We start from the raw sequence: 22,104 nt of genomic DNA on the forward strand, positions 1-22,104 counted from the left end.
CACGCAATCATTGGCCTGGAACTATATCAGCATGATGGCACTGAGGAAGACTCCCCCACTGCTGTTCAGATGATAACATATTCATTTTTTAAATAAATAGGACCTGTCGTTATGAAACACAGTGCCGTGCTCATGGCACCAAGTTACTTTCGCAAAAACATATGTCTCTACTGCGAGTCTGCGATCAAACTCTTAATTACAGTTAACTTGAATGGCCTCCATGATATCCTAATCATATTCTAATTATGCCTCATTTTAATCTGTTTAGCCTACTAGGGACACCTATGGTTGTTCCAAATGAACTTTGGGGGCATCAGGGGTAGAGTATGAATTGTAACATATGTCATATAACATAAAATGCTATAAATGCATGCATAAACTAGAAGAGGTGCAGAGTTCAGTAAATAAGTACCATGCATGCATAAACTAGAAGAGCTGCAGAGCTCAATAAGTAAAATAGTATATGAGCTACATAGCTCAATATTACAGACTCATAGAATAATTGTTTATGTGAATCATCAACTGAAAGGCTTATGAAGCAGGGGTAGAATCAAACTTTGGTTCGCCATCAGTGCTTGCTGCTGCACCATCGTCAAGAACTCTTATTTCACTTTCAAGAACAGACTATGTGGTTGAATTAGCTAGAACAGTTGAAGGCTGAACAGAACACTGACCTGAAGCTGGAACTGGCAAAAAAGGAAGCTGAATGGGAGGTATGTCATCATCGGTGTCTTCTTTAGAAGATGAGGAGGCATCAGGCATAAGTTCTTCCTGGATAGCTGAGATACTGATGTCTAGATCAGGAAACATGATAAAAGGGTTGGCCACTCGCCCCTGAGCATCCAACTGAGAGACATATCTAGTAGCCTCAATAGCCTCCTCAAACTTAACTTGTCTGGCAGCATCGAAGGGCTCTTGAGAAACATTAAGCACTCTCAGAGCAAAGCGAATGACATTTCCAGCTGACCTCTTCTTCACCTCCTTCACCACTTGAGAATAAAACTCAAAGGTCTCCACCAAGAGATCATCAACCTTTTTATTAGAGCGAAGACGTTTCTCTTTTAGAGCCCTCTCATAGCCTACCATGACCTCATTTGCATAGGCAATGACTTGGCCAAGGGTCTTCATCTTGGTGTTCCTATAGTGAAGTTCCCCTTAGACCTGGTCATGTTTTGCTTGTAGGGTGGTGAAGAGGACGCGCAGTTCCAAGAACTTCACTTTCCAAGTGGCAGCGTCAGCAACTCCTTTCTGGGCTTTTTCTAGAGAGCCCCGGAGGTTGGAGATCATATCTCTCATATTCTTAAAACCAGTATCAGACTTCTTCTCTTTGGCCAAGAGTTGATCAACCTGGATTTGTAGCTCTTCAGCTCTCTTCTTAACAACCTATTTTGCCCAGATCAGCTCACTAGTAGCCATGTCATCAGTGGCTGTACCGGCTGAGGCCACAAAGATGGGCTCTTTCATGGCTAAAAATTTATTCACTAACTGGAAAAGGATACAGAGTGTGTAAGTGACATAATGAAAGAAACAGAAGATTGAACATAGAGGGAAAGGCTTACCTTGGCAAGATGAATAACAGACCGGAGAAAGGACAGGTCCAGGCTCCCATGCCATCTTTGAAACTTTGTTGTCAGCGGAAGTCGCAGCGGCTTCTTTCAGTCAATCGATATCAACATATATCATTAAAAGAATGTTTGTTGATAACAGGTAGTTCATCAGTTCGTCCCTAACGCCTCATCTCCACGATCATCTCCCTTTCAGGGGAATCTGGAGATCTTGGCAAAAATGGAATGTCATCACTTACCCCCCTCCTATCACTGAATCGAGGAGGAGGGAGAGTGACAGTTACAGCAGTTGTTTCAGCAATGCCCTTTCCCTTACGATTATCAAGGAGGGAAAGGTCAACAGTCAGAAGGACATTGTCACCAGTTTGTCTAGAACCTATGGGAGGATTTGGAACTGGTAGGGGTACAGCTACTTTCTCAAAACTGAAATGGGGAATAGTCACAGGAACCTTAAAAAGTGTTTCTTCATTAACAAAGAGAGGGCGAAACTTCATTTTCTTACCAGACATGGCAACATCAGAATCAAGCAGGAGCAACTCTCTTCAGTTTATGACGGTTGGTCGCACGCACTTCCCTTTGAAAATTACTAGCCGCCAGAAGTTCATGAGGCAGTTTTGGGCCTCTCTCACCAGTGATCACACAATTATCACTGACAGCAGGCTCCAAAACTGAGCCCGATGCCGCAGCATCACTAGAGGCGGCCACAGAGCTTTTCTCCTTGTGGTTTCCTCTTCTTCTAGTACTCAAAGATGATTCATCCTGAACTAGAGGAGGAAGAAGTCCAGCATCCTGATGCACAGGAGGAGGCATTGTGCGCCCAGAATTCACAATATTTATCCCAAAAGGGGAAAAGCCAGGGGCAAGTTGCAGCAATTCTTCAGTAGATATGTTAAAATATTCAAAAAGACGGGTAGGATCAGGAACTATCACCCAAGGCATCCTCTATTCCTTGGGGATCTTCTTGATGAAGTCCACCATAGCAGCATCAATTTCAGTTAGTTGATTCCAGGGGGAAGAGTCATCTAAGGAATAATAGGAAAGAAATTTAAGCGAAAGATTCTTATATCAAATTATAAAGTTTCTGAGTAAGAAGACTTATTGGTTGGAACATGGGTGTGTTTTCTGGAAATAGGAATTCCCATTGGCTCACCATCAGCATCAGAAGGACAAACGTCCCACGCATCACCCAACACACGAAGGTGGTGATCAGCCCAGCCTTCGTCACTCTGCTTCCCCTTAAAAAAGACGATCGGAGAGTTCTTGTCTCTGGTCATATGATAACAGTATGATTGGTCTCGAATACGCCGGACCTCATAAAAGTAACCAAACACCCAACGGTTCAGAGCGAATCCACGTCTCTTGGCAAGAAGGGCAAAATATATGATAGTTCTATAAAACACTGCCTGACCAAGAGCAAGATTGAAGTGAATCAGACACTCTCTTAGCAATGGGTGAAGAGGAAGAGTGAGTCCAGCCCTAAGCTGATCAATGGTGATGAGCGCCACATCCTTATAGGCCAACTCATCAGATAACCTCCCCCACTCCAGGCCGATATTTTCAAGGATGTGAAATTTCTTTCGGATCAGTTCTAGGGAGGAAAGATCTCCGATGTTTACAAGTAACCAGTTGGGATTCATGATCAGAAAAGAGAGAAAGTTTCAAGTTTTGGTTAAACCCTAATGGGATATCAAAAGGTTCAGTATGCAGAAAAAAGGTAGCAGAAGAGATAATGAGAGTTCTCTCACCAGATCTTTTTATATACAGATAAGATGGACGGTTACGATTAGCCCAAGCAACGCGTCTTTTCGGGATGGAACTGCTATCATTACCTTTTTCAGGAAACGGAGTGTCTTCAAGCCGCCTTTTCAGAGCCTTAATTAGTTAGATACGTCAGCAGTTCCAGTAATAGATTTGGAAAAAGATTCTCACACCAAAAGTAGTGTCGCTTCAAGTGCCCACGTGTTAGATGGCACGAGAAGGGGCATCTGTAAGGGGGATTTTCCGTCATTGAACAGATGACACGTGTATGGGAAATAACCTAAGACTATAGATGTCCAGAATGAGACGAGGACTATCGGATCAATTCAGTGAATAAGTGATCTCGTGCTTAGCACGAGTGTTTAGTGGACATATGCTAGGCACATGGCTGACCGCCTCTAAGTATGACAGTTCTCCAAGTCGTTAGGAATTGATATAGACAGTTCCTGAACGAAAGGAAACTGAAGATGGCGATCTCTGATGATAAGGAAGGAATCGTGATGACATATCTTAGGAGTTACCTTTTAGATATAATCTTCTCATACACGATGGGACATTATGATCAACAAGGAAACTTACCTCTCATAAGATATGGTCTAGATTCAGACTTTGATAAGCACCCAAAACTGTAATATTAAACCCCGAGAGACGTAGCATTTTGGTCGATTATGTGTTTAATAATCATGTAATAATTATATTTTCGTACTTTTTGCAGGATTCCGTAATTAAAATAAATATAGTGATAAAACATGCATCGAAGTACAGGAATACGGGAATAATTGAAGTTTCTCACTCGACCGCCGTGAAGCCCAACAAAGCCTGACTAAAGCCGAAGTTTCCAAAAGAACGAAACCGTCGCGAGCGGGCCCACATATAAAGAAGCGAGGAAACTTCCGGCTCAAATCGGATAAATCTAGATGCCGACATTGGCTAGTGAAGCTGCCAAAATACAAAATACGGAATATTTGGAATTCCCACTCAATCCCGTGAAGCCCAACAAAGCCCCGACTAGAGTCGAAGTTTCCAAAAGAACAAAACCGGTCGCGAGCGGGCCCACATATAAAGAAGCGAGGAAACTCCCCGAAGCTCAAATCGGATAAATCTAGGTGCCGACGTTGGCTAGTGAAGGCTGCCATATAGCGACGAGGCGACGAACTTCTGCTAGCGGACAAAAAGTCGTTAAAATGCCAAAATCGGTAGCCACCGACACACACTCTGCGGGCCCGAAGGCATGATGAGTCGGCATAGGCGGGTAGCAAAGGATGGTTTCAATTTGATACCACCGGCAAGAGAAGACGCGTGCCAATTCAAACCGGTGGTTTGAATTGAAATAAGCTACAAAACAAAAACTTAAAAAGCAAAAGGACAAAAAGCTAAACATATCAAAACAAAACTTTGATTCTCAAAGTTTTGAACAAATAAATCGACTCTGAAACAAAACTGAATTAAATGATTCACGGATCACTCTTGTATCGCCTATATATATGAAGGGGTCGCCATTATAAGGTCTTCATATTAATGCTTTAGCTTCGCTTAGTTTTTTTTTCTTCAAGACTTACATTCCGCCATTTCCATTTCATTTGACTTAATCTTGTAAGTCATTTTACCCTTAATAACAGATCATTTCTTTTCTAGTTTAATTTTTTTTCCTGCATTTATTTACTTAATGTATCCGGCAAGTTTTATTATTCCTTCTATGATGATGAGCTAATCCCCCCCCCCCTCAGGGGGAGGGTTATGCTGCTCGTGTGAAAATCCGAATTGACTCGTTAATATTCTAGAATCACTACTTAGGAATTAGGCATAGAATTAACATCCGGTCCCAAAATGATCGAGGCGTACAAAGTTGAATTTCTTGATGCTCCAGACGATCTGCTACGACTCCACAGTGTCGACAGCTCTCTCAATTAAATCCGGTGATGTGAACTTGTGCCAGGAGCTGAAATAATATACTAGAGATGAGGTATTATTGAAACTCCTTATGCTAATGAAATGCGACCTAAAGATGTGGGCATGCACTAGGGATCAATACTCGACGTCGTCTCCAAAAACGAGACGAACTAGAGATGTAGTGATTTGGTAATAAAAACTGTTGAAAAATGATTCTTGCATGAGCATGATTAACTCTCTCCCTGTTTCTCTACCTTTGGTTACCTACATATAATCGCCGTAGTAATTTATATTATTTACATTACCGTTAATTTAATTAAAACCAACTAAAAAGAAACCTAAAAATCCTACTCACCAAGTTATAATTCCAGTTGTGAACCTATCCGAGCCCTAAGGTTTGGACGATCCCTTACTCGACCTATCCTACCAAACCCACGTGAGTAAGGTAACTTGACTAAAACGTACGACTATACGGACGTTGGATTTTGGACTTCGGACTTTGGACTGTGGACCTCGGACTTTGGACTGTGGACCTCGGACTTAAGAAAACAAGTAACCGAAACCAATAAATAGGCGTTTTATCAAATGGCGCCGCTGCCGGGCAAGGACTCTAGACTTAACATAATAACTGGAATACATCCATAAAAACCCCTCCCCTACCTCCTCATCTTTTTAATTTTCATTTCTATTACAATACTAACTCGTTACTGTAACTCTTTACCCTAACTTTTTTCTACTAACAAATATCTGTGAACCAAGTTGTTTATTTTCATTAGCACAGTCTAAGTACTCCATAGGAATTTGAAGTACTGAACAGACAAAAGAGTCTCGGACGAGACTGAATTAGTAGCACGCGAGACTAACACTCGAGTATCAACACTCCGGTTTTCAGTCTGAGCCACTTTCCTTTTCGATTACTCTTTTTGCTCTTTGGTCCTGTTTTTCTAGTAAGCATAAGCTCGGGAGTAGTTGATCGCTATACGAGGAATCGCGGGACACCAGGTTTCAAACTCTTAAACTCCTCAAACTTTGTCGAGGATATTATTTGCTATAACCTGTTTTACCTCGTATATGTATATGTTGGCATGAGAACTCAGTGCATGTAAAGATGGTTCATCATTACATATTCACGTAACACAATTAATATGATTCGAATATATTTTGATATATGAGTAGCGTCAAACCACCTGCTTAGAATATTTTTGTATGTTACATCAATTCACGTACACGGTATTCAATTGCATGAGTTCGTTCTTGACATCCCCCTAGCTCACATATAACTTACATATAGTTGCATGTATAGGTAATATAGATTTGCATGGGTAGACTTTCTGCGTAAATTAGTATATGATTAGTTAGTCTATTTTGGCATCTATCGTTTTTAATTGCATATTTCGTAATCACGTCTCCATAATACACTAATTACGTAAATTAAAATAAATAAATAATAATAATAATAAAAAATAAAAAATAAAAAATAAAAAAATCATAGTAATTAAAATTTTCATCTAAATCATCTTAATAACACCTCGCATAATACACCATCATAAATCATCATCCTATTCCATCAGTGCCTAAGAAACTTGAAAAAATTGAGGTTACCTAATTAAGGAACGTGCTAGCACGAACAACCTCCCTCAATTCTCTCAGGTAACCTGGTTGTTGGAATATTCACACGTTATCCTAGCTTCCCTGCTCGAGTTAGCAACAGCTCAGGAAGACGTGCTTCAACTCCCTCCTTCCTAACTTCTAAAACCTCCAGTCATTATTCGTTCCTTATGAGCACTAAATTAAAATTCATATTTGTATGAGACTACGGTCTGGTAAACATAAGAAATTAGAACTTACATATCATCGTCGAAAATACAAGAAACAAGCTGTTTATGTTATCTCCTAGGCATAGTTCCTCCTCCGTAAATCAACCTCGTCAAACATCTCCGTTTCCATTATCTCCTTTAATTATGGTGAAGAAAATCTCACGGTCGAGAAACCCCTTTCGGTTTCTATCTTTGCCTACGGGAAGGACACTTCTGCATTAAACTCGATCTCGATTGTAGGTGATTTTCGTATTCCTCCAAACATTTTCGGTTTGTTACACCTGTTTACCATGGTTTAGACCATGAAAAACCGTCTGATCATCTTCGCCGGATGCAACAAGTAGTCACCACTTTCCGCCATCCGACCGTTACTAACGAACAAGTCTTGCTTAGGTTGTTTCCCTTCACCTTAGGCGATAAAGCTTCGGTTTGGCTTCTTTGGACAAGCTGCAATCCGTTGACACATAGGCCAAACTTGTTCAAGCATTCATGATAAAGTTCTATACTCAAAAGAAAAACTACAAAATGCTTCAAAAGATTCAATTCTTTTCGCCCGGCACCCCGGAATCCTTTTGAAGCGTGGGGAGCAGATTTACTGATCTACTTCTCGAATCCCCATCATCAACTCAACACCGCTGTATTAGTCCGTTCATTCTTTAATGGTCTCTCTGACCATCAAAAGGAAACATTAGATATCATGAACAGCGGTTGTTTCATGGACAAGGGCGCTACTGAAGCATACACTTTTCTTGAGAAACAGGCCTCACGAAGCACCTATTGGGGAAACACTGATTCTTCTAGATCTTCTAAAGACACTCCTACCAAAGTTACATCTATGTTCGAGGTCAAACCCGATCCGGAATTAAAAACTCTAATCGAGTCCCTAAATAAAAAGGTCGATGCTCTTTCGGTACAAGTAAATGAACAAAAACCCAAACAGGTCATGGCTGCCAACGCTTCCCCATGCCCTCTTTGCTTAAGTCTTGAGCACACCGATTCTTATTGTCCTTTGGTATACGAGTGTCCTCCCCAACCTTCTAAAGAGGCTTGTGCTTTCAACATCCCTAACGCACCTTGGTGACAACATCCGAATTTAGCTTGGGCACCCCCTGTCCAACAACAAGCTCCTTCAGGTGGCAACAACGTTCCTGTACGACCACCCGCGAACTACAATTCCTATCGTCAAGGAAATCCTCCACAATTTCAGCAAGGGCAAAGTAATTTTCCCAATAACGCAAATATGGGATACCAAAACAACCGCAACCTTGTTCCCGCTAACCAAGGATATGGCTACCAAAATCAACCCGTGAATAATAACCGTGAACTAGTTCCTGTTGCTCCCTTGGTACAATCCACAGCCCGATAAAAGCGGCTGAAACTTTCGACATACATGAATCAACAGAATCAAATCCTAGCTTCTATCCAATGGTCTCTTCAGGTGTTAGCTTCGGGATAAAGTCAAAAGGCGTGTTCCCCGCCAAGCGGTTCCAAACCCTAAGCCTACAAACACTGCCTTTGAACTCAACAATGCACCGGACCTAGTAATCCAAGCGGGTGAGGTAAATGCCATTACCACTCTTCGTTACGGCGAACCATCGACAATAATATCGTTATGCGGATGAGAAATCGACGGAAGTCACGGCTGACGTCCTTCCAACTCCTACCTTGCAACCTATAACGGACGAAGTTGTACCTTCAAAATCTACACCTACGTCCCCTGGGAAAGACGCCACTGATCCCTATACGCGATTCCGTCCCAAAGCTCCGTTCCCTGCCCGTTTGGTAAAGAACAAACATGACGAACATTTTGATGAGATCCGTGAAACCTTCAAAAATTTGACCATAAACTTACCTTTCCTAGATACGCTAAAGCATTTACCCAAGCATGCCAAGTTTTTGAAGAACATGTGCACCACCAAACGACGAACGAATGTACCTCAACAAGCGTTCCTCACTGAGCAGTTTCCCTAGATTACCACTACCAATGGTGTGGTAAAGTACAAGGACCCAGGTCGACCAACTGTACCATGCACGTTAGGCGACAAGTATATCGCTACTGCACTTTTAGACATAGGTGCCAATGTTAACCTACTTCCCTACTACTTATTTAAGCAGTTAGGTCTTCATGAATTGAAACCTACCAATATGACTCTGCAACTCGCGGATCGCTCCATCAAGTACCCAAAAGGCATAGTAGAGAACGTTATAGTAAAGGTCCAAGATTTTTACTATCCAGTTGATTTTGTCATTCTAGATACTGAAGTAGCTTGTGACTCCATCCCTATCATCTTGGGACGTCCTTTCCTTGCAACTGCCAACGCTCTCATAAATTGTCGGGACGGTTCAATGACATTGTCTTTCGGGAACCTTTCTGTCGAACTCAACGTGTTCAAATTAATGAAACAGTTTCCCGATCCTATAATGGAGGACGAGATTAGCTTGGTTGATAGTCTGGAACATGATTATTTCACAAACTCTTTTCCCCCAGACGAGATACACCAATTTCTTTCTTTTGATAATCCGGAGTTTGACGATGACTCGTACATAAGGGATGTCCATGCATTATTAGAGTCAGTACCACTATTTGACCTAATGCTTCGGTGCAAACTAATTCAAAGAACCGGATTAAGCTCTTTTCCATTGAAGAGATGATCCCTCACGAATCCTTGATCCCCAATCCTCCAACTCCGGATTTAAAACCTCTACCCCCTGATTTGAAGTACGTACATCTCGATCCCGATGGTAGTCACCCTATAATAATTTCTACTCACTTGACTACAGATGAAGAGACACGTTTGATTCATGTCATTAAGTGAACACCGCTCGCTTATCGGATGGTCCTTAGATGATATCAAGGGAATAGACCCTAGCATATGCACGATCGTATACATCTTGATGGCGGCACAAAGACATCCACGAGAACCACAACGCCTTTAATCCCGCTATGAAGGAAGTAGTGAGAGAGGAAGTTCTACGTTTACTTGATGCAGGTATCATATACCCTATCTCAGATAGTGACTGGGTTAGTCCTGTCCACGTTGTTCCCAAAAAGTCCGGCATTCAAGTTGTGCAAAATGAAAGTGGTGAGTGCATCTCCACTCGCATTCCTTTGAAATGGAGAAATTGCATTGACTATCGCAAACTTAATGCCAGAACCCGTAAAGATCACTTCCCTCTCCCATTCATTGACCAGATGCTAGAACGTTTAGCCGGTCATGCCTATTACTGTTTTCTTGATGGCTATTCCGGATACTTCCAAATTGTCATCGATCCCGCTGATCAAGAAAAGACAACTTTCACGTGTCCCTTTGGAACCTTTGCATCTGAGCATCGAATGCCTTTTGGTCTTTGTAATGCCCCGCACTTTCCAACGCTGCATGCTTCACATTTTTAGTGATATGGTGGAACGTTATATGGAAGTCTTCATGGGCGACTTTTCCATTTCACGGAAATTCCTTTGGCGGTTGTTTATCCAACCTTTATAAAGTATTAGCGGCGTTGCGAAGAGAAAAATCTGGTACTCAATTGGGAGAAGTGTCATTTCATGGTTACCAAAGGACTTGTTCTAGTTCATATTGTTTCAAAAGACGGGATAGAGGTTGATAAGGCTAAAATTGTTAAAATTTCTTCGCTACCCTTCCCACGCGTCTGATTCGGGATATCCGTGCCTTTTTAGGCCACTGGGGTTTTACAGGAGATTCATTCAGGATTTTTCTAAAGTTGCTCGACCCTTAACCAATCTCCTACTTAAGGATGCAGTATTCGATTTCAATTTCAATTGCAAACATGCTTTTGATACTCTAAAAACCGCTCTAACTACCGCTCCTATCATTCAACCCCCTGATTGGTCTCAACCATTCGAACTGATGTGTGACGCTAGCGACTTTGCTATTGGTGCCGTGCTAGGCCAACGACGTGACGACAAACCCATTGTCATTTACTACGCTAGTAAAACTCTTAACGACGCTCAACGTTATTATACCACAACTGAGAAAGAGTTCCTAGCTGTTGTCTATGCTTTGGATAAGTTTCGCCCCTACCTAGTTGGGACATCGACCATAGTATATACTGACCATGCCGCAATTCGGTACTTACTCGCGAAAAAGGACGAAAACAACGATTGTTCCATTGGATCCTTCTCTTACAAGAATTCACCCCGGAAATCAAAGACAAGAAAGGAACCGAAAATGTAAGTAGCCGACCATTTATCAAGGCTGGTTGGTGACATCGATAGTGATTAAAAAGCTATCGGTGATTCCTTCCCGACGAATACTTGTACTCTATTTTCTCATCTCCATGGTACGGGATATCGTTAACTACCTAGTTCTTGAGGAAGTCCCCTCCTTTTGGTCACGTCCCGATCATAAAAGTTCTTATCCATCAGTAAAATATTATTTCTGGGATGAACCCTACCTCTTTAAGTATTGTTCCGACCAACTCATTCGTCGATGCATTCCAGACTAGGAACACACCGACGTATTATCCTTTTGTCATGAACAATCTTGCGGAGGTCATTTCAGTGGAAAGAAAACTGCGGCCAAGGTGTTACAATGTGGTTTTTACTGGCCTACCCTTTTTCGCGATGCACACAAACATTGCGTAGCTTGCATTCGTTGTCAACACCTAGGTCAAATTACCAAACGAAATATGATGCCCCTAAATCCTATCTTGATTGTGGAAATTTTTGATGTGTGGGGCATTGATTTTATGGGACCCTTCCCTATTTCTCAAGGTTTTCTATACATTTTAGTCGCTGTAGACTATGTGTCCAAATGGATTGAGGCACTCGCATGTCGCTCAAATGACCATAAGACTGTCGTGAGATTTGTAAAAGAAAACATTTTCTCTCGTTTTGGTGTTCCCAAAGCTATCATCAGTGATGGGGGTACACATTTTTGTAACAAAATTTTTGGGATTTTTTATGAAGAAATATGGAGTTACTCACAAGGTTGCTACTCCATACCACCCACAAACGAGTGGCCAAGTGGAAGTCTCCAACAGAGAGATAAAGTCTATTCTGGAGAAAACTGTCAACCCATCAAGAAAGGACTGGTCTCTCCGCTTATCGGATGCCTTGTGGGCATACCGAACAGCATTTAAGACACCTATAGGGATGTCTCCTTACCGCATTGTTTTTGGAAAACCTTGTCATCTGCCAGTTGAAATTGAGCACCGTGCCTTTTGGGCCATCAAAAGCCTCAATTACAATATCATCGAGGGCGGTAGAAGTGAAAACTGCAATTAAATGAGCCGGAGGAGATTCGAGTGATGCTTATGATCTCAAAAAATCCTACAAAGCTAATATGAAAAGAGTGCACGACAAGCACATTTTTCGTAAGGATTTCAAAATTGGCCAAAAAGTTTTCTTGTCTGACTCAGTTATTACATCTTTCCCGTAAATTGAAAACACGATGGTCTGGTCCTTTCATTGTGTCAGCTGTGAAACATTATGGGGCAATCTCTTTGCTTAATCCAAAAGATAACAGTGAATTTCAAGTCAATGGACAACGCCTAAAACATTACCACGAATTACGCTCACCAGATGTTGAACAGACTCTTCTTCGAAATCCAAAGATACACCGACTAGATGTTTTTAGTTTGGCGTACTTTCGATCCTGTTTCTATAGAGTGCGCCATTTTGGTAGCCGGGCCATCTTCTATCTTATGATCTCCAAAGTTCTTTGAAGTGTGTGGTTGCAAGCGCCGGAACCTTAGTCCACGAAAACTCTTTTACAGAACGGAGTATAAATGTATTCTGCAACACGAGCAAACGTGCTTTTCGGTAAACGATGGGTACCTAAAATTTCACCTCCTTCCTTTTCTTCCCTTTTCTACTCTCTACCTCGCGAACTTCAGCTAATCATTTGGTGTAAGTCTCACTCATCACGAATAGGGAATGGTCGTAGTTCTTTTGCTCGTAAAACGGCGTCTTGCGAGAAGGATGGGGGTGGTGTATGCATTGCCAAACACCCTTACCTGGGCTCGACTTCCTATCCGATACTAGCCGGTTTAAGGTATACTTTTGTCTAACACCGGTAGCGGGGATAATCTTCGTCGCGCGCCCGTTTCTCCCAGGTTGGGATTAAGCCTTGAGAATCGGCGATAAAAGACTTCGATTCGTCTTGAGAATCTAACGTTAAAAGACTTCGATTAAGTCTTGAGGATCGGCGTTTAAAAGACTCACCTTGTAAATATGTTTACCTTTTCCCTTTGCATTAAGTTTTGCACATGGGATTAGGTGTCAAACCCGCCAGATGTTGCATACTTGGAACACAAATGGGCAATGGATTCCACCGGACCAACCCTAGAATTGGCTACTTTGAGTCCCTTTTGGGGCGGTTTGAGGATAGCCGGTATGTAAAAGGGCAATTTTATTAGACCGTGGCGGCGCCGCGGTCCGGGATGGTACCGTCCTGCCCCTAACCCCATAATACATAGAGGTGAAACCCGCGATCACGGGTGGATTGGGTTAAACTCGAGCCCGACATGACAGTTGTCTATGATTTATGATGGTGACTCCGTGGACATCCGGTTTTTCACGATATCTCCCTTGTATGTAAATAAAACCTTTACACTCTCCTTCTCTTAAAAAAAAAAAAAAAAAAAAATGTGACTTTCAAGAATGACTCATACAATTGGATAGAATTTTTCGTGCCCGATCGTTTCGATATCTCATTCGTCCAATTCGAGTCCAAACGAAGTCGTGGAGTGCGCATTTAGATTTTTAGGTTTAAATCATGCTTTTAGGCTTGATTTGGGCTTCGAGAAAATTTTTGGCCCAACCAAAATATCGATTTCTCGGTCCATTTAAACCCAAAAAACCCGATAACACGCGTCACAAATACACGATTCATCTTCCTACAAAACCGGATCTTGCCCTCTCTCGAATTAGTCTCGCATGCGAGACAATTTACTAAAACCGGTCTCGCTGAGACCCTCACAAATCGATCAAGATTTCCTTCCATCAGATCATCCCAATTCTCCCCCTCATCAATAATCAATAGCCATCCTCCCTCTTAGATCAGCAATGGCTGGAAACAGACGGATTTGTGTGGAAAAAAAATTTGGAAATTTGTTTGAAAACGGGATGTTTGCTCCATTCTTTGATCACGAAATTCCCTCTAGAGGATGGGAGAGTTTGTTATATGCCAATGGAGGGCTTTATTCCAAGGATTTGGTGATGAAATTCTACGACAATGGGAGCTTTAATGGCGACCATTTTTGGGTCACCGTCGAGGGTGTCGCCCGCGAAGTCACACCGGTGTTGCTCTCGGGATCACGGGCATTCCAACGGTGCGACCACGGATCGACTTCGGCAGAAGATCCGTATACCCTGAACTTACGACCTAATGCTCGACCGCGCTTATCGAGGAGAATACAACATCAACGGAAATGTGCGTATCGGTACTTCGGTCGCGGCGGAACCCGCTAGCGATGACTCAATGGTCGGACTGAACATCATTGGCACCTCGAAGCCTTCCGACATCAACAAGACCTTCCTCCACCTTCTCTCGGATCCTCCAGAGGCGAAAGGGTAACTTCGCATCGTTACCTTTCTTTTTGATATTATCACACATGCCACTCTTAGGTCAGCCCCTTGCCGTTCTAGTAACGCAAGTCATGATTAATAATGGGGATTTACATGCGCCACCCCACTACTCCCCTATACCACAATATGAGAATATGCTTGGTCTTTAAGAAATGCATACAAGACCCTTGGGAACCCACAACACCTAGGGTTGCCGAAAGCACGCTTAAGCGTAGGATCCTCTCACCCACCATACTTTGATGAGACTGCCATGAGTAAGATCACCCAACCCATAGAAGCCATACGTCGTGCGTGAACGATTGGTGCGAGACATGTACACTTTCGCCAGTGTCGATGATGAGGCGTACCTTGGGCGAGTTAAGGACGATATGACCACTTTCGCCACGAAGTCGATGATGAAATGCATGGGCGAATTCCATTAGGAAATGAGAGCCTCCATGACTGCATTTCAGGACAATATGCTCACTCACCAGAACCAGTTTCAGCGAATGTTCATGGCGAGCCAAAGATCGATTCGAATTTCGGTGATGGATACTCTTGGTGATATCGAGGAGCGATTAGCCTCCACGGGGAGCTCGTCTTTGCCGCGACGTCGCGAGACTCCCCTCGTTCTTCTTCACGCACCCAGAGGATTACGCTTTCTGACACGGAGGATCATCAATAGCTAGATTTATTTTTTCCGGTCTTGTATAATATTTCTATCAGACATTTTATTTACGTGTTTGTACTTTCTAGCTTAATAGTAGATGGTTCCTAAATATTTTTATCTTGATATATTAGCTATATCTAATATTATAGTATATAGGTAGGAACATATATTGGTAGTAATAAATTATATACATATATATATAAAATATATTTCACATGTCATACTTAAACAACGAATTTTAACGTAACTAACACGTTCAGAAACCGATAATGAAAACTTATCAAAAAACGGTCAGAAAACGGTCATGAACCACATCTAAAAAACGGTCAGAAAACGGTCATGACCACATCTAGAAAACGGTCAGAAAACGGCAATTTTCTTTCTATAAATAAGTTCAACTCTTCCTCCATATTCACTTATATTCTTCCCTCTACACTTCTTATTCTAAAAACCGTTTTTGGATCACTCCAAGCTCAAGATTCATGGATGGACTAGAAACGTTTGAGCAGCAGCAGATTGAATATGCTACTCAAGTCTTCATGCTCGGTTGTTTTATTATAGTCATGTTGTTAATGTGGCATATAGTTCTATCTAACATTTAGGTTTGTATTTAAGTCATCGTATCATTGTGTTGTGTTTTCATACCATTGTACGTTCTTACATCTTAGTGTAATCGTATACCTACATTTTCCTTGTCTTTCTACTTACGTTTTAGTTTTAAAAAAAAAACAAAAAAAACAAACAAAGGGGGCACTCCTTGTCACATGCCCCATTCTTCTCATCCACACTTCATCCACTTTTGCGCATATCTTAGAAGATACACGTGGTCTAACTACCCTGTGACACCTCGAAACGTATCTTTTACATTTTCGGATGGGTGCCTATTTATACCAAGGATAGACACCTCAAAATTTTAACTTCCCTGTTTCCAAAATAATTTTTCACCACTCCATCTTTAATGGCCCTCACTTTCGAAGTTTAGGCTCCTGAGCAAAATTTTATGGAAAATTTTTCAAAATGGTCTTTTTCATCCTTTTTTTGACACATTGAAATATTACGTCGAGGATGGTACCCTCTTTTTACACCATAAGCAAACATTTTATTCCGAGAATTAGTCTTGTTATTTTATAAAAGCGGTTATTTTCAAAGCGGACAATTCTTTGTCCGTGCTAACGGATCTGAGCATGAATTGACTATGGAAATCATCTCTGAGGTACTTCAAATTCCTATTACAAACCAAGGAGTACACCTTCGAGGATTCACCTTTTCGATAATATCCGGCATCGATGTTTGCAACTATCCTTCACGGCCGAATACAACCGGAAAAACCGTATTGTTTATCAGCGATCTTTACAAAAGAACCAATTATCTGTGATCCAATGGGTAGCTCATAATGTCCTAGGCACATCTAAGACTTCGAAATAACCAAACCCTCCTCCATTTACTCACGGGTGTTGCGGACTAACTACAATGATTTTTGCATTATTAAATTTCTGCGGAATCGCGATCGCGACGTGCGGGGAAAAAGGCAGCCCCTTTCAACCATTGTGACACTTATCATGATACATTGGGGTTTTTCTAGTACTTCTCCTCACATACCTCTTGAACGACTAACATTCTTACCATTAACTTTCGGTATGTAGGAGCGGATTCTCGAACCCCGGCGTTGCAAGAACCATGTCGGTGCGAGGAACCAACGAAGATTGTTCCACCGACAACATCTTTCATGAAAATGCATTATGCAACGTATTTAATCCCATGGAAGGGCTTAAATTCAACAAGGACTGATGACATTATTCAAACGTCATAACATTATTATCACCAGCCTTCTTGAATTTCAGGACCTGCGGACAATAAACGAAGAGGAACAAGCACAATTCTTGCACAACCACAACCAATTCTTGGCAAATCACACTCTCATAATGGAGAACCACGCCGAGATTTACCAAACAGAAAGCAAAATGTTGCAACAGTCACATTTACCGCGGATTGACGGCATAGAAAATCTTATAAACGGATCCCTCCCACAAAAGGATCCTCGCCGTTACTTGGGCCAATAAAACCATTTAAATTTTGCAATTTTATATTATTTATCACCTTTTGTCTAGTTTTTAATTTTCGTATGGTAATTTGTTTTTACTTAATTATTCTCATCATGCTCTAATATTTGTTTATCCTTGTCTAAACAGGTCACATTTTTTTTCACACAATGGAAGCTCCAAAGATGATTCCAGAACAATCTTTCCATTCTTTGCTGAATTCTCCGGCATATGGACATCTTTTCAGAGACTACATCACTCAAGTTGGATGGAACTCTCTCATTTTACACCCGGAGCAGACATACTCCCCAGCTCATCGAGACAATGCAAAGAAGAGGAAGTGGAGTGAAGTCTGGAAAGCTATGATAGATTGGCGGGATGCGAAGGAATGGCATTTCTACATGGACGAGGCAAGGAGGGACTATCCCCCACTTCAAGGATGGGGCAATGTGAGTTGATGCATGTACATATTTGTTTTATGTTTTGATGTGAAATAAATAAATAACCTAACAGTGTGCTACTCTAACAGTGTGCTTCTACTTTTATGATGTATAATATATAGTGTGTTACAATAAATTTCTATGGAAGATGTCAGCTTTATTTTTGCTCAAAGCCTCTCAGGTATACTCTTTCTTCCTCTTAACACTTTGAGGACATAGTATCCGACTATTTGAGGGTGGTGAGAACCTTTTGCAAAAATTAGGCATGCATAGTTATATATAGTTTACTTAATGTCTAAATAAATGTACTTAGTGACAAATTCTCGTTTCTCTTTCTATGATGAAAAATATTTAGAAATCTCACCCTAGCATCAAAATTAGGACTTGTTCTTAGAAACTTAATTTAATACGTATGCAATAGTTTTTACATCTTTTCATGAGCATTCATGCACTTGACTATCATTTAATGTACCACAAGAAGAAGTTTACGGAACCCACGGTTAGACAACTTAGTTTCCATATCCCTGTAAGAATCTAACCAAAAGCCTCAAAATGTGTGATATATGAGTAATGACACAGAGGAGTAGTTCTTCCGAATAGGGAAGTTCACACGTCTACTTACTTGATCACTACCAAATCCTAGGCGAGAATTTAGGCCTTCTTTGGATCGATATAGCCAAAATTCACACACACTGAAAAAAATTTACCGCTAATTAAGCCCCAATCGAACCGTTCATTAATCCTTTCTACTTCACCAAAAAAAAAATCATTACCCATCTAGTAACCATAAATGAATAAGCCTACCTAGATGATGAGTATGAGAAATAGGATGAAGTGCAGAAAAATGAAGAGAAAACCCTTGTCACAAATAAAAATCAGTTACCTGTTTCAGAAGAAAAGAAAAAGAAAATAGAAATATGTTTCCGAAAATCAAAAGAAATATCAAGGTTAGGACTTCCCCCAAGGATCAAATCAAAAGGGAATAAAAAAGCTTGAAAAATCCAAGTATGGAAACCCATATTAGAAGCAGGAAAGAAAATAAGGATTCTCTAGTATAAATATCTCGAAGACCTTATTCTCTCATACTTAGCATTTTTGAATTTTCCATTCCATTTTCTTCTACACTACCACCTAAGCCCCATAACACCTAATAAAGACCTCTAGCTCAATTAGGAATAGGATAATGTGATAATAAGTAGTAGTTGTGACTTCTACCTCGGCTCCTCATTTGTCATTGAGTATGTGAGGAAACGTGTGCCGCATTGCACTTTGGAGATAGCAAAGCTTGAGTGGAAAAATAAGAGAGAAATTGTGTTTCGACACATACCTGTGAGAACCTAATTAAGGACGCTATCCAAAGGATCCAGAAACGGCCCTGCTCGTACATTTCATTATTAGATTACTGCATGCATGCTCATACGTAGATGTTTCGATTATTGTATGTATATTAACTTGAATTTCGAAATAATAAAATCCTTGTTTCCCTTGCTAAGCTAGTGAGATGTCTAGATACCTGAGATTAATTAAGGAAACAAGCCTTTGTTACTGAGTCGTTGTAGTATAAATGAAGCTTGTGAGTATCTTCTCTGGAAAACTCTCACGAGGCTATAACTCGTCCACTAGGGAATTCCTAGTGGTTCAAGGCCTTGTTGCATACGGTCAATGCAACCGCACTCTACGAAATGAGATTTAGCTTAGGACAACACATTTTTGACCACTTATCGTTTTAATGTCTCTTCTTTGCTTGGGGACAAGCAAAGTGATGTTTGGGGGTGGTGTGATAAGCACCCAAAACTGTAATATTAAACCCCGAGAGACATAGCATTTTGGTCGATTATGTGTTTAATAATCATGTAATAATTATATTTTTGTACTTTTTGCAGGATTCCGTAATTAAAATAAATATAGTGATAAAACATGCATCGAAGTACAGGAATACGGGAATAATTGAAGTTTCTCACTCGACCCCTGTGAAGCCCAACAAAGCCTGACTAAAGCCGAAGTTTCCAAAAGAACAGAACCAGTGCGGAACGGGCCCACATATAAAGAAGCAGGAAACTTCCGAAGCTCAAATCGGATAAATCTAGATCTTAGACATTGGCTAGTGAAGCTGCCAAATCACAATATCTGGGGAATATTTGGAATTCCCACTCAATCCCGTGAAGCCAACAAAGCCCCGACTAGAGTCGAAGTTTCCAAAAGAACAAAACCGGTCGCGAATCGGGCCCACATATAAAGAAGCGAGAAACTCCCGGCTCAAATCGGATAAATCTAGGTGTCGACGAAGCGTTGGCTAGTGAAGCTGCTGTCATAGCGACGATTCTGACGAACTTCTGCGCAAAGGACAAAAAGTCGTAAAAAAAGCCAAAATCGGCGCCACTAGACACACTAGGTGGACACACTCTGCGGGCCCGTAAGGCATGATGAGTCGAATATAGGCGGTGGCAAAGGATGGTTTCAATTTGATACCACCTGGCAAGAGAGAAGACCGCGTGCAATTCAAACCCGGTGGTTTGAATTGAAATAAACTACAAAACAAAAACTTAAAAAGCAAAAGGACAAAAAAACTAAACATATCAAAACAAAAGTTTTGAACAAATAAATCAAACTGAAACAAAAAACTGAATTAAATGATTCACGGATCACTCTTGTATCAGCTATATATATGAAGAAGGTCGCGCCTTCATTATAAGGTCTTCAAAGATATTAATGCTTTAGCTAACGCTTAGTTTTTTTCTTCTTCTTTACTTACATTCCGCCATTTCCATTTCAAAAGCCTTAATCTTGTAAGTCATTTTACCCTTAATAATAGTCATTTCTTTTCTAGTTTAATTTCTATCCCCGCATTTATTTACTTAATGTATCCAAAGCAGTTTTATTATTCCTTCTATGATGATGAGCTAATCCCCCTCGGGGAGGGTTATCTTTGTCGCCGTGTGAAAATCGGATTGACTTCGTTAATATTCAAGAATCACTACTTAGGAATTAGGCATAGAATTAACATCCGGTCCCAAAATGGTCGAGACTGTACAAAGTTGAATTGCTGATGCTCCAGACAGCTCTCTAGCGACTCCCACAGTGTCGAATGACTCTCAATTCGTCCGGTGATGAACTTGTGCCGGAGCTGAAATAATATACCGAGATGAGGTATTATTGAAACTCCTTATGCTAGTGAAATGCGACCTAGAGATGTGGGCATGCACTAGGGATCAATACTCGACGTCGTCTCCAAAAACGAGACGAACTAGAGATGTAGTGATTTGGTAATAAAAACTGTTGAAAAATGATTCTTGCATGAGCATGATTAACTCTCTCCCTGTTTCTCTACTTTTGTTTACCTACATATAATCACCGTAGTAATTTATATTATTTGCACTACCGTTAATTTAATTAAAAACCAACTAAAAAGAAACCTAAAAATCCTACTCACCAAGTTGTAATTCCAGTTGTGAACCTATCCGAGCCCTAAGGTTTGGACGATCCCTTACTCGACCTATCCTACCAAACCCACGTGAGTAAGGTAACTTGACTAAAACGTACGACTATACGGACGTTGGATTTTGGACTTCGGACTTTGGACTGTGGACCTCGGACTTTGGACTGTGGACCTCGGACTTAAGAAAACAAGTAACCGAAACCAATAAACGTTCGAGAATAAATAGGCATTTTATCATACTTCCATAAGAAGAGGAATCCTAATAGAAAGGCAGAGTCCAAAGATGGAAGGGAACTCACAAGCGGTGAGAACAGTCCTAACCCTAGGACTCTCATAGCTCTTCCTATATAAACCCTAGGGATTTGCTCTTAGGAACTATGCAAATTAGAGTTTGATTCTCCTAAATAAACAAGGAGATACATAGGCAGCCGCCAAGCGGTTCAACCCTGAACTCACAATCATCTCATCCCTTCAGTCAAAGCTTCTAGATCACAAGGCACAGGGGAAGATCAGGGGATACTCAAAAACTCCCCTACACTTGTCATTGTCTCTTATGACAAACTTAGCCCCCGAAACCATGTTGTTCTCCAGCGATCATTGCAGCAAAATCAACGAGCTGTACTCCACTGTTTAGCCCACAATGTGGTTGGAACTTCAAAAATATCTAAAATCTCTAAACCCCTCCTCCATCTACTTTGGGTACTACAAACTAAAATGGAAGATTTTTGCATCATCCTATTTCTCTGAAACTCGATTGTCATAACCAGGAGAACGTTAGCCCCTTTGCCCACCATAGTGACTTAAATCATGTTGCGTTGGGAGTTCCAATCTATATACCCAACCATTCCTGTAATGCCCGTATTTAAAATATGTATTTATTAATTAATTAATTTAATTATTTATTTAAAAATTTGCTGGATTTGGATTTGGGATATGTGGGCCTGATTTCTGGGCCCGAGTC

At 41.0% G+C, this 22,104-nt stretch overlaps 1 pseudogene; it reads right to left on the reverse strand.

Moving 5' to 3' along the window:
- Nucleotides 1–1,726: 1,726 nt before the first annotated feature.
- The window catches only part of LOC147480929 (C2 and GRAM domain-containing protein At1g03370-like), a 67,446-nt pseudogene continuing 47,068 nt past the window's right edge, over nucleotides 1,727–22,104 (reverse strand).

Source organism: Coptis chinensis, chromosome 8 (genome assembly GCF_015680905.1).
Source record: "Coptis chinensis isolate HL-2020 chromosome 8, ASM1568090v1, whole genome shotgun sequence".
In the NCBI taxonomy this organism is placed as follows: Eukaryota; Viridiplantae; Streptophyta; class Magnoliopsida; order Ranunculales; family Ranunculaceae; genus Coptis; species Coptis chinensis.